This window comes from Daktulosphaira vitifoliae, unplaced genomic scaffold (genome assembly GCF_025091365.1).
Source record: "Daktulosphaira vitifoliae isolate Bord-2020 unplaced genomic scaffold, ASM2509136v1 Scaffold_5, whole genome shotgun sequence".
Classification (NCBI taxonomy): domain Eukaryota; kingdom Metazoa; phylum Arthropoda; class Insecta; order Hemiptera; family Phylloxeridae; genus Daktulosphaira; species Daktulosphaira vitifoliae.
Window position 1 is genome coordinate 26267260 of NW_026099576.1, and position 13500 is coordinate 26280759.

Consider the following 13500-nt stretch of genomic DNA (forward strand, 5'->3'; position numbering starts at 1 on the left):
AAATAAATACTAATTACAGTTATTAAATTTAGTATGAAATTGATATTCAATAATTTAATATTGGATTTTATACGAAGAAATTATAAAAATAATAAAGAAGTTATATTTTGTTTTACTTTTACGCGTATAAAAATTTAAAGGGCTTGATACAATATGTTTCAATAAAAACTGTTTATTACTATAATTAAATGCACAGCACTACAAAGAACTGTCATCAGAAGCAAAAATATACTTTTCTAAATCAATTTTTTGTGTTATTTTCAAAACTGCAATTGGACTTTTTCTATCACTTCTAATTTTTTATATTATTATTAATTACACATAAAATAATAATTAAAAGAAAAAAAAATTTGTTTTAAAATTATTACTGACTTGATTTTTAATATGTTAAAAATAATCAGTCCAAAATCTCATTTTTAACCTATTTTTTTGGTCCTTTAAAGTTGATGAAAAGTTTTTGTAAAAGTTTATTGTAAAAAAAAATTAAATATGTTTCCGTAACTTTTAGCTCAATTGCAAGCTTAAAATTATATTTAAATAGAAAATTTTATGAGAATTAAAACAATGCTATTTTTAAGATTGATACGTGGTTAGGAAATTTTATAATTACTATTTACAGTATATTTATCAGAAAAGCTCATTATATTTTTGCATTTTTATCGTAATAGAACACTTAAATAGAAATCATAGTAATCATTTTTAAGTAACTTTTGGTATTTAAAAAGATTCTACAAATGAAATATCCAGAACTGAATTAATTTTAATTACTTTGAAAACATTAGAAATTAATGATTTTAATTGTCTGTATGGAGAACATGGGATAAGTAACTGTTTAATTGATAAATTAGAATTTTTTTCATTTTTTGAGGGTAATATCTTCAATTAGATACGAATTGTAGTCATTTGACGCATCGTTGAAAAAAGTAGGTCAAATTAGAGCAGAGAAAATAAATGATAGTCACAAAAAAATATCTTCTCAGCTTAACATCGAAGCTAAAACATAAAATATAGTAAAATAATTTTAATATGAATAAGAAATTTCTTCTCGCGAGTGGCGACTAAAGTGATGGGATCCTTGATCTTTATTGAAGTTATTGAATCTAAATGAGATAAAAATCAAAGCAGTTGAAAATGTATTCTAACTGAAAAAGAATTAAGAAAAAATACAAAAAATTCATTGCCACACGCGGGTTGGAACCTTGTACCCCAAGCGCGTAAAACACAAGTGTGACCGACTCGGCAACCGTACGCCGCGACGTAAATTACCACGTGGTGTGAACTAGGCAACGGATCCCACTCTGGGATTTGGCTAATGAGGAAGGCCACATCGTGTTGTGACTCGGCTTTTGATTAATTTCGGGCTGAGTTACAACACGGCGGTGTGAGTTTTATAGGGACGTCGGTCGCCCTGAAGCAATACCTCACGGTAGTTCCAGGGCGGCCGACATTGGGCTTCGGTTTTTTAAACCACGCAGCTGCATTGCATTTCCAAAATGGCGGTAGCTTTACGTCGACCAAGTTGATTTAATTTTTCATTTCTGATGTTTCTTTGTCTCCCATTTTTCGCCGTCACCACTTTAGTGTTTCGGTTAATAATGAAATATAACGGTGGCGTGATAATCTGCTCCGTTAACTGTCGTACGAGTTGACATGATTGATATGTGTACAAAAGGTTAGCTGGTTCACTCTTGTATATATAAAAGTTCTTCCGTTCTTCCGGCCCATACTATCATTCGAGGTAGGGACGTGCGTGATGATTGACCCCATACGAACGTCTAATATTGCGAGCCTCTTGCATTTCGGCGTCCGCGAGTCGTTCGTATTGCGTCGGGTCCGTTACTTTTGACAGGTCGAATGTAACGCGATGCACGTCCAAACGTCAATTTCGTCTAATATTAATCGGTCAAGTATGAGAACGACAGCATATTTTTACTTATGCGCATATAGCATAATACTATTAAAACACATTTCTACAAAAAATAGAATAAAATAGTACATACTACACTATAACTTTATTTTATGTTAAATTTATGATAAATTAATAATATATTGGGCGCCATGTGGTTCGGTGGACACATTAGATATCGTCAAAACTAGTGTTAAGGCACGTCTGCCATCGTTATGTACGGATGGGTGTCCATACGTGCATATGGTCGTGCGTTTTACGGTGGCAAAAGCACTGTCTGCCCAGTGCAGAAGGCAACGGGAAACTTATCCCTTCTTTAGTAATGCCAGTTCACCAGTTCAAAAAAAAAAGGTAACACAGTGAGGTCGCGACACAGTATGGACGTAGGATAATTGGGATAAGTATAGTTGATATCTGACAGTGATTATAATAAAATAAATAATAAAAAATGATAAAGTAGCATATTTTGTTACTCCTATGACAAGTATATATGAAAAAATTAGAGGGCATAATACAATACTTTATAAAAAATATTTTATTTACATATGAATAAATAAATTAATCTACAAGGAATTTTCTTCGGAAACAAAAATATATTTTTCTAAATCAACTTTTCGCACTGTTTTCAAATCTGAAATTACACTTTGTAGCATGACAAAATGTAAATTTTTATATCTATTACACCCAAAGAAAAACCTCAATCAAAATTGAAAGAGAAATTTTATCAAGGGTTTATGATAATGTTTTATTAATACGAACAAAATAACTATTCTTATAAATAATTATTGTTCAAGACAAGAAAAAAAAATATCATATTGATAAATATATCATTGATTCAATAGTAATGATATATTTATCAAATTCAACAATGAATTTATTATATAGATCGAGGTTTTCCTCTGGGTGTATTATTTCATATGGTATAGATAAATTTACTATTTTGCTTTGCTAATGGTCGCGCGTACGTTATATCCGGCCGTGTAATCAGAAAACTGTACTGTTAAGAGGCTTACACACTAGGCGTTTAATCGCGCGCGTACGACTTTTTAAAAACGCGGCGATTAATCGCTTTATATAAAACACTCGCATTTAAATTGAACCATGCACACTATGAGTAAAAACATGCGTTCGGACGCGACCGATCGCTAAAATTAAACAATACAAATCGCATGTTATCATTCACACGGGGCGATTAAATGCCGCGATTTCCGGGCACGTGAGGGTTCATTCAAACTATTTTCACTTACAAACACCAAACACAGGTCCTCATTTACTAGATATTAATTTGAAAATTTATAATAAAATTTACATTACAATTTTCTTTTTTTTTTTTTACCTCAATGTAACTGTAAGTCGCTCTTCTGGTGGTATTGATAATCGTAAACAAGTACTCTCTTTTTGAAGTTTTGATCCAACTAATATAATCTTTAAATTTTAGATAATTCACATATATTTTTAAATTTATTATTATATGAGATTTTATTTAATTATTTCATCCATTACATTACTTAAAATACTTAACAAAATAATTTAAAATCTTTTTTTAAACACATATTTTAGCTTCGATGCGAAGCTGAGAAGGTATTGGTTTTACTATGATGTTTGGTATATTTTTTTTATAAATCTGACTTTTTACCTGCTCACAGGGGGGGATTTAAAATGACAACTTTTTCACAAAAAATTTGAACCAATATTTTAAAAGATATTAATNTTACATTTTTTACTTTAAAGTGCTATAACTTTTTAAAAAATGTATGGATCAATACAATTTTTTCATGAGAAGTAGTATTTATATACATCTTTCATTGGGTATACTTTTTATTTAAATCAGACCATTTCCCTAAATATGGGGGGGCTTAAAATATAAAAAATGCATATATAAAGTAGAACTTTTTCAACTTAACTTTTGAAAGTGTTCCGGAAGGTCTGACACTTTTATATATATCTTAAATTAAAGCTTATGTAATATACTTTAATTTGAAAAAAAAAAATTTGACCTCTGGACTTTTCTTCACGGCGAAAATGGCTACCAAATGCTATTTTCGTGTGAAAATTCTCGATTTTATTATTTATATTATATTTAACTTTATAATGCTATAACTTATTGAAAAGTTTATGGATCCACACAATTTTTTTATGAGAAATAATATTTTTTAATAAACTCTTTTTCATTCGACATACTTTATCTTAATCAGGATATTAATAAGAAACTAGCAGATCAAGTAGCTTTTGGAATAAAACACCAATTTTTTTTAAATTAATCACTATCTAAAGATTTGCATTGAAGCGTTCATTTTTGATAGTGATTTTAATCACTGTCAGATNTTTTTTTTTATAGTGATTTTAATCACTGTCAGATATCATTATACTTGATCCAACTATGCCACGTCACCACTGTGCCGCGACCCCCCTGTGCTGGGTTTTTTTTTATTATATTGATCTATACTACAGTTTATAGATCTAATTTTTGGTCAAACTCAAAAAACTTAAAATTTTAACTTAAAATCTACTTGAAATTCTTTATTCAGCTATATGGTCCAGTGGGATAACTATGAATAGGGATCATTGTAAAAAAGACTGGCATTTTGAACCAAATTAACAAACAGAAATTTGAATATAAATATTTAAGTAAACAATTTTTCTTTCATAAATGATATTGATAAAATTATTTTTGAGTTTTTTAAATGTCTTACAAAATTTTCCTGATTAATTGGGTTTCATGTAAATTCTTTTAAAATAAAAATATAAAATTTAATTTTTTTACAAAATTCAATATCCTAGAAATATAATTTGTTAATGTTCGTCAGTCTTTTTACGATGTTTACAAATACTCCATTTACCATAAAAAAATTATAGTTTATAAATGTGTGTTTTAATGTTTTATAATCATCCAGGAAATACTTAAATTGCCTTTTTATGGCAAATATATATATTATATATATTTGCCATAAAAAGGCAATAAATGTATATTATATATATTTTATATATATATTTAGGTCTAGTAGTAAAATTAAGTTAAAATGTTTTTTTTTATAAAACAAACAAAAACTTTTTTTGAATATATTTTGTTCTGTACGTGTAAGGTAATAACTAAAAAACTTAAAAATTGAACAAACTAGTGTTGAATTATGTTATTGATTTAAAGTAATGAATTAAAAATCTTTCTAGCATACAAAGTTTAATTTTATTATTACACAATTGTACACGCAGTGGTGTTTTTGGAGGTATTTGCGGTATACTTATTAACAATTTTTTTAATAAACGTATACCCTAGAAAAATAATACATATATAATATTTATATTATAAAGCATAAGCTTAAAACTAATAATACAACCTAAAATAAAAGAATGGATTTAATGAAAATACCATTTCAAATACATGTCAGTATTAGTCGTGATGTACTAAGTACTTAGTCTTGAAGGAATGTACAAAAGAAATTGTTTATTTCCTCCCTCAAAAAATTGTATTTTCACAGGGTAATTATTATTTTATGAGGTAATCCTCCCTCATAATGACGCCCTTGAATATAAACCTGCATTATTAAAATCAATGAATGTTATAGCTTCGATGCGAAGCTGAGAAGGTATTAATTTTACTATGATGTTTTTTTTTTTTTTTTTTGTCTGTTACCACTTTTTCTCAGCTCTCACCGAACGTATTTCTTTCAACGATACATCAAAAGATCACAAATTGTATCAAGTCGAAGACATTACCCTTCAAAATTGAAAAAATTTCCCTCGTTCCCCGTAAATGGGGGAAACCTCCAAAAAAATTACAAATTTAAAAATCGCTAATTTTCGAAATTTTTTCAATTTTTTTTACTAAAAACTGCCGTAACTTTTTCAAAAATGAACATATCAATATAATTTTTTTTTTGTAGATGCTTGATGTCATTACCTATCATTTGGTATATTTTTTGTAAATCTGACACTTAACCTGTCTACAGGGGGGGATTTAAAATGACAACTTTTTTACAAAAAATTAACTTTTGAAAATGTTCCGAAAATTCTGACACTTTTATATATATCTTAAATTAAAGCTAATGTAATATACTTTAATTTGACCTTTGGAGTTTTCCTCACGGCGAAAATGGGTACCGAATGCTATTTTCATGTGAAAATTCTAGATTTTATTTTTTATATTTTTAACTTTATAATGCTATAACTTATTGAAAAGTGTATTGCACTTATGAAACTTTATGTGATTATTAACATTTATATATAACAGCTATTGATCTTCGTACGATAAGACAAATGATATATTTGTAACTTTTTTAATAACCCATAAAAAGTTATTCAAATTTATTTTAGATATAAACAACTATTTGTGAATACCACGAATTATTAGACGAGTTCAAAACATGCTTAAAACGTAAGTATTATTATTATTTTATACAAAATGGTTGATAATGTAACTAAAACTCAACTTGGACAGGTTAATGTAGTACTGTACGGCGTAATGTGTATCGTATCATGCTGTTAGATATTGTTATATACTTCACGTATACAGAATTTTAATAGTTATAAAAACACTAAAAATAGCTCTCCATGACGGAGCCTAAAGACGTATTGATTTTAAAACTCTTTTTCTCGAGTTGTACAAAGGACAACAAGGTCAACTAAGTATAAAATCACTCTTGATATCAATGAAAAGATTGTAACCACTGACACTAGCAAAAATAGAGCAAAAAGCTAAGTTCGACTGGCAAGCCCTAGAATATTCCTGAGACTTATTTATGGCAAGTTAGTTGGTTTATACCAGCAAAATACAAAGGGGTCGATTCCACCCAACTAAATGAATTCTATGCGTTCGATGTACGTTTCCTACACCCTGATAGTGCTACACACAAAACAAAATATTAATTAAAAAAAAGTTGAATTGGCTTTATAATTCAAGTTAAAATGAATAATTCAAATTAAAACGACATAATTAAAAATATAAACAATATTAAATGTTGTAAAATAAATTAATAAATAAATAAATTTTATTTTACAAATTTTATCATTTATAATTCAGTAATTCATATCCAATACATTTAATATTTTGTATTTTTTATTAAGTCATTTTACAATATCTGTCACTATTACTATTATAATGAAATCAATGATTCCTATATTGTCTAAATTTACCCTGCAAAGTATACGGGGTGATTGAAATCTGGTAAGACACTCATTTTCTCAGAAAATATTGAGAATTTTAAATTTTATTATAGAGAAAAAATATCAAGTTCAAAAAACTCTACAATAATATGTAGTCAAACTATTACTTTTTTCATCCCTTCAAGGATAAAAACCCTTATTTATAATTTTCTTAAATGGGAACCCTTATTTTAAACTTTATAATATGATAGAAAAAAAAATTACAAACAGTTGTGTTCTTATAATTTTTTTTATCCGATTAACCGTTCGTCCGTTATAGCTTAAGTGATTTTAGGCCAAATTTCTATTGTCATTTTACTGTATTAAATATAGAAGTCATTATTTTTATTTGCTGTTGCATAAACTAAATTGTATTGATCAAGTTATGACAGGTAAATTAGCATTAAAAATGTACTACGCACTAAATGAGTGATAACAATAATAGATTCAAACCGGCTTTTCGGTGTATTATTAATAGCGAAGTCTATGGTTTTGTAAGACAAAAGGATCTAACAAAAATACCGGTTACACTGCTACCGATATTATAAAACGTTATAAATGATAATATTTTTTCTGGAAGTCAAAATCTTTAAACAATTATAAAATGTAAACGGTTGTTCGGATAAAAAAAATTATGATAACAAAATTATTTGTAATTTTTTTTTCTATCATATTATTAAATCAAAAATAGTGGTTTCCATTTAAAAAAATTATAAATAAACATTTTTATCCCTGAAAAGATAAAAAAAAAGTTCATTTGACTTCATATTATTTTAGAGTTTTATAAATTTAATAATTTTTCTTTTTACAAAAATTTTAAATCCTCAATAGTTTATGAGAAAATAAGTGTCTTACTAGATTTCGATCACCTTGTATAACACCCGATCAATGTATCACACTGCCCGTAATTCTACATTGGCCATAACATATATATAATTTTAGAAGATGGATAAAGACGGATCTAGGTTTTTTTTAATTAGATGCTCAAATATGAACATATTTATTAACAATCAATTTTATCAACTTATAAAATTCACATTTTCCGACATTAATTTTAATTTCAATAATTTCTCATACCTTTCTTCGGATTTCCAGAATCTCCTCATTAAGGCCCTAGTGACTATTCATCAATGGTTAGAACAAACAATTTTTGAGAACATCATATTATTTTATACTGATAAAAGGACATCAAATTGCTATATTATATTTAGTGCAAAATCGTTTGATTTTGTGAGGGTGTTTCAGTTCCTATGGCACTTTAATCTACTAGTGCGTGTAGATAGTTTATTGTACAGGAAATTTAATTAATAATTAAATCAATATAAATAATAATAACCTATGTAAAACCATAATAAATTTTCATATTAATTATATTTCCGTCAAAAATTAAATTAAAATAATTTTGTTACAGCAAATAATTTTAAAACTATATTTGAAAATACCGCAAACACATTGTTAGATTATACTGTTACTGAATTCAAATACTTAGTAAGATGCTAAACGCCATTATGNGTTACAGCAAATAATTTTAAAACTATATTTGAAAATACCGCAAACACATTGCTAGATTATACTGTTACTGAATTCAAATACTTAGTAGATGCTAAACGCCATTATANTCAAATACTTAGTAAGATGCTAAACGCCATTATGGCGATATCATGAAAAACATAATTTGTGAAGAACTTCGAGATGCAATGAAATATGATTGTGATATCTTTATTCAACAATGTAGCGACTCTATTGTAACGGAAAAGAGAAAAGTTATTTCATTTTTATAGTGTAGTAAAATAGGATAACTTTAATTTTAAGTGTAACTTTGAAAATACAGTTGTTCAGCAGTTGGAAAGAGCGCACTACTTGTAACAAAAATACCTTACAACTCACTAATAATAATCATAATTATTTATATTTTATGGATACAATATGTAAAACAAAATATTCTCTTNAAACAAAATATTTTCCAAAATATTCTCTTATGAATAATGAAAATTTGACAATTGTTATTAGAGAAATATAAATATTGTCGCAACTAATAAGTAGGTGACTCATAGTAGTTTCCCTTCTGACGAAAGACGCTATCTATGCTTGCATATTGCATATATATTTTCTAGTCATTTCTAATATTTTGGTTTCAAACAATATTAATTAATTAAATTACAGCACTCTAGCACCCTCAATATTTTATTTGAAGAACAGCATCAACGTTCTACAATGCATTTACATAATTCATAAATATTCCATCAAACTAAATCTAAACATACCAGGTAATTTCGTGTGCGAGGGGAGTATTTCTTATATAGTAACAAACGCGGCATAGCTTAACGTAACAAACATGATAAGTAAGTCCCGGATTTTGGTCCACATAGAATATTTTTTAGGATTATCTTAGACTGTGCTCTTCAAGCATAAAATAATAATGATGCATTTTGTTAGTTTATTCGTCAAAAATAATTGATTTTATTCTAATTAAACCTATTAGGGCTGAAAATTTGAAAAATCCCTTAATTTTAGACATTTAATATTATATCTAAAAATTGCGCTACCGTTAAAATTAACTTTAAAAAAAAAATTTTTTTTTTCATAACTTTTTAAAATATTTTAAAACATTGATACTAATGAAATTTTAATAGAGATAATACATTTTTTTTTAGCATTCTTTCTATGAAAATTAAATTAATAACCTAAGTACAGACAACAAGTACAGATTGGTTAATAGGGCCAGCGATGGCTCTACTAACCAGTTTTAAATCAAATTACTACAACATTACCGACCCCCTAGTCAAATATAGTGACTCTCTGCGTCTCAAAAATGTTCGGTTATATCAAATATATAGTATACAGCTTCCTATGAACCTACAAGTCTTTTGCCATATTTTCCAAAAATATGCGAAAAAAACAATCTTAAAACAAAACTAAAACATAGAACATAATAATAGTGACTGATATAATAATCTTTATTTTTTTTTATTCAATTCTGTAAGTTATTTTAATGTATAAATTTATTACTATATAGGGTGATTTATTAATTATACTAGCCCTTATTTTTTCATTAAATCATGATTATTTCATAAAAATGTATAGATTAAAATTCAATTTTATTTTTATAGATTTTAGGGGTAACTTTTGGCTACTCTTTAATTCCTCTTTAATTTACTAAAATCTCTTAATGACTCAACACTGTAAGCTCTGATTTTATTACAATTCAAAATATAATTGATTTTCTTAAATGAAAGACTAAATAATTTCACTCGTTTGGGCAAACCCATTTCTAATATTACCAACTTCGGTCATTAAAATATTTTTTGGTTCAAAAAGAAATTTTTGAATTATCTTTGTGTCAAAATAAATTAAAGTTAAACTCCTCATTGAAAGTCCTTTGTTTCTCCTCTAACTGCACTAAACAGTGACAAGAATACATGTCATACCTTTACTAAGAACTATTATCTTTAGGAGAACAGCTTCTCATCATAAAATACATCGAAGACACTACAAAAATAATTAATCCATAAAGCTAATATCTAATTACAAAATATTTAATTGCTACTACTAAAACGTGAAAGATTTAAATACTAAATTTAATTTATTAATGTAATGATTTTTTTTTAACGTAAAAGTGGCAGTAGATCAATACTCAAACCACTACTTTTTTTATTAATGTTGAATATTTTAACCTATTACAAAATTATCTCACCATATTAAAGTTTCTTTAATTTACGGTATTTTTAAATACAACATTAATTAATCAAAAATATATATAAATAAAAGAAATATCTTTATATTTTTAATTAATTTTTTATTTCAGGCTCTGTCATTAGATATTACTCCAGATGATCCAGTAGAAAGAATAAAACAATGCTTGGTTAACGCTGAATTTGGCTATGGACTTTATAATGTTGAAAGTATACCTCGAATTTAATAATAAAAAACTTAAAACTAATTTTTTGATAGTTTCCATTTCATCAGATAAATAGTGTTATCATTTTTTTATTCAATAATTTGTTTTTTTGGCTCTAAAATGTAATATATATATATATATATATATTATCATAAAAAACTTAATGAAATTTAAAGAAACATTAATCTTAAAGAAACCAATAACAAAATTATTTAATATTATTTTATTTTTCTATTAAGGAAGTGGTTCAGGATAAACAGATCACTCTAAATACACAGGGTAAAAATAATCTAATTAAAAAAATTACTGGTTGATAAAACATTTGAACCAGAAATTCGGAAGTTATTCTCACTTTAATATTTAGACGGGACAAAGAATAAGAAGAATAAATGACTAGTAATAAAAATAGTAGCACTCACTCTTCACTTCCAGTAATTATTTAAAATTATTTATAACTTCTAAAATACAAGTTCAAAAGTTGTTATCGATCAGTCATTTTCTTAATTAGATAATTATCTATTTTATAAGTTAACTAAACATGTATGTTTCCATATAAGTAAAAAAAAAATACCTCATGATAAAATTAATACCTCCTCATCTTCGCTTCGAAACTAATAAAGTTGATAGCCCTTTAAGTTATAAGGGATGATTCTAAAAAGTCATTATTAGCTGATAAGTCAAGAAATATATGTGACTATATGAAATCAAAATTTTTTTTCTAATAATGTATTTATTTTGTGAGTAATGAAATGGTTTATGAAAAACCGATCACTCTCTCTCTCTATATTTATATATTTTATAAATATTATTTATTTAATTGTCTCTCAATTTAGTTTATTAATGGTTAGACTATATTAAACATAATTTCGGTTGACCCAACTATATAATTTTTTTTATGTTAGTTACTTATATTTTGTTAACTGTTAAATATTTCACTAACTGAAAAGGTTGATTATTTTATTTAATCTTTTCGTTACAATGTTTAAAAAAAATGAGATTGTAAATTTTAATTGAATTTCAGCTGAATTATTCTATGCTGAAGTGGATCAAGAATTAAAAATGTGGAATGAAAAATTTTTAGAATAGGGTACCTCTAAATATACAAATAGAATGAAAGAAAATATGAAACATCAATTATGTTTATTATTAAATACGTTAGACAAAAATAATTGCGAATATGAAATTACAAAATGTTGTAACGATTTTGTAGCAAGTTATAACCTAGAATAGAAACTTAATATCAAAAGTACCTTTTTCATGAAAAAAATCACATGTCTATACATATATAATTTTTCTGTATTTTGTATTCAATCTAAAAAATTGAATACAAAATATTCGAAATAGTTAATTATAATTTATATTGATTTTACAGTAGTTCTGTTATATTCTTTTAATAAGTAATGTTTATTTACAATTATTTTAAATTTACAAATAATATAATGATTTACAAATAATTAAAAAACTCTTAACAGCATTATAAATTGTTACTAACAATCAATACTTTACAATACTACTACCAACAATACTGCGTTTTACTAACGGTTGGGTTGGGTTTCACAGTTATTATAATGTTACATAAATTCTATACAAAACAATTAAACTATAAAAATAATTTCGATTTAAATTGTTTGTATAGAATTATTCAAGTTACTTAAAAATGAAGATCTAATGAAGGTAACATTGGTTCTGAAAAATCACCTTTGAGTAATTATTTTAAAAATGTAATCCGTGCGGTAAAGTCTTGTATAGACTGGTAAAAACACACACAAAAGAAGTTAAAAATTAATAAATTACAGAGTAAAATTATTTAATTTTGTAGTTGAAATCTATTATCATATCTATCCTAATTCGACAATATAAAAAAACATTAGAAATGAATGATTTTAATTATCTTATAAATACTGATTTATAAATAAAATATACAAAATGATAGGAAAACTAAAAAAAAAAATTTTCCATATTCATCTAACACTATTTATTAGCATTAACATATAAAAACATATTTTCCATTAAATATTTCAAGTCGCACAACAATTTTATATGATTTTAATAAGGAAAAATATATTAAAAAAGTTATTTATTTGGATGGTTTGAAAACTTTTTAAAAATTTAAACACACGGAAAGTTTTCTTATAAAATTACTTTATTATTTTTTCTATTACACAGTAATTTTATTCATAATAAATAAAAGAAAATGCTCTAAGGTTTGTTGAAAATTATAATTATTTTACATCATAATATTTTTTTATCGTTTCAACTGAAGATAATAAAATAATAATTGAATACAGTATTTTTAAAAAAAAATTTGAAGTATTATAATATCTAATACATTTTTTTCATATGCTAAAAACAACTATATAATTTTAAAATAAAATTATAACTTTTAATTATTAATAATAAAATTATAATATATTAACAACATATAATTGAAATTGATCACTCGTGGCTAATTTTAATTATACATATTTTTAGCATATAAATTGCAAACCAAAAAATATAGTTAATCTTAAAATAATAAAAAAATAGATTTTAAATGAAACATATTTAATTAAGATAT

The 13500-nt window shown here is 25.7% G+C and overlaps 1 long non-coding RNA gene across 1 annotated transcript; it reads left to right on the forward strand.

The window, feature by feature from the left end:
* The first annotated feature begins 8683 nt into the window (after positions 1-8683).
* On the forward strand, positions 8684-12187 carry LOC126907766 (uncharacterized). Its single transcript, XR_007704611.1, has 3 exons — positions 8684-8776; positions 10851-10947; positions 11965-12187. It is a non-coding gene; the product is annotated as an uncharacterized LOC126907766 (long non-coding RNA).
* The last annotated feature ends 1313 nt before the right edge of the window (positions 12188-13500 follow it).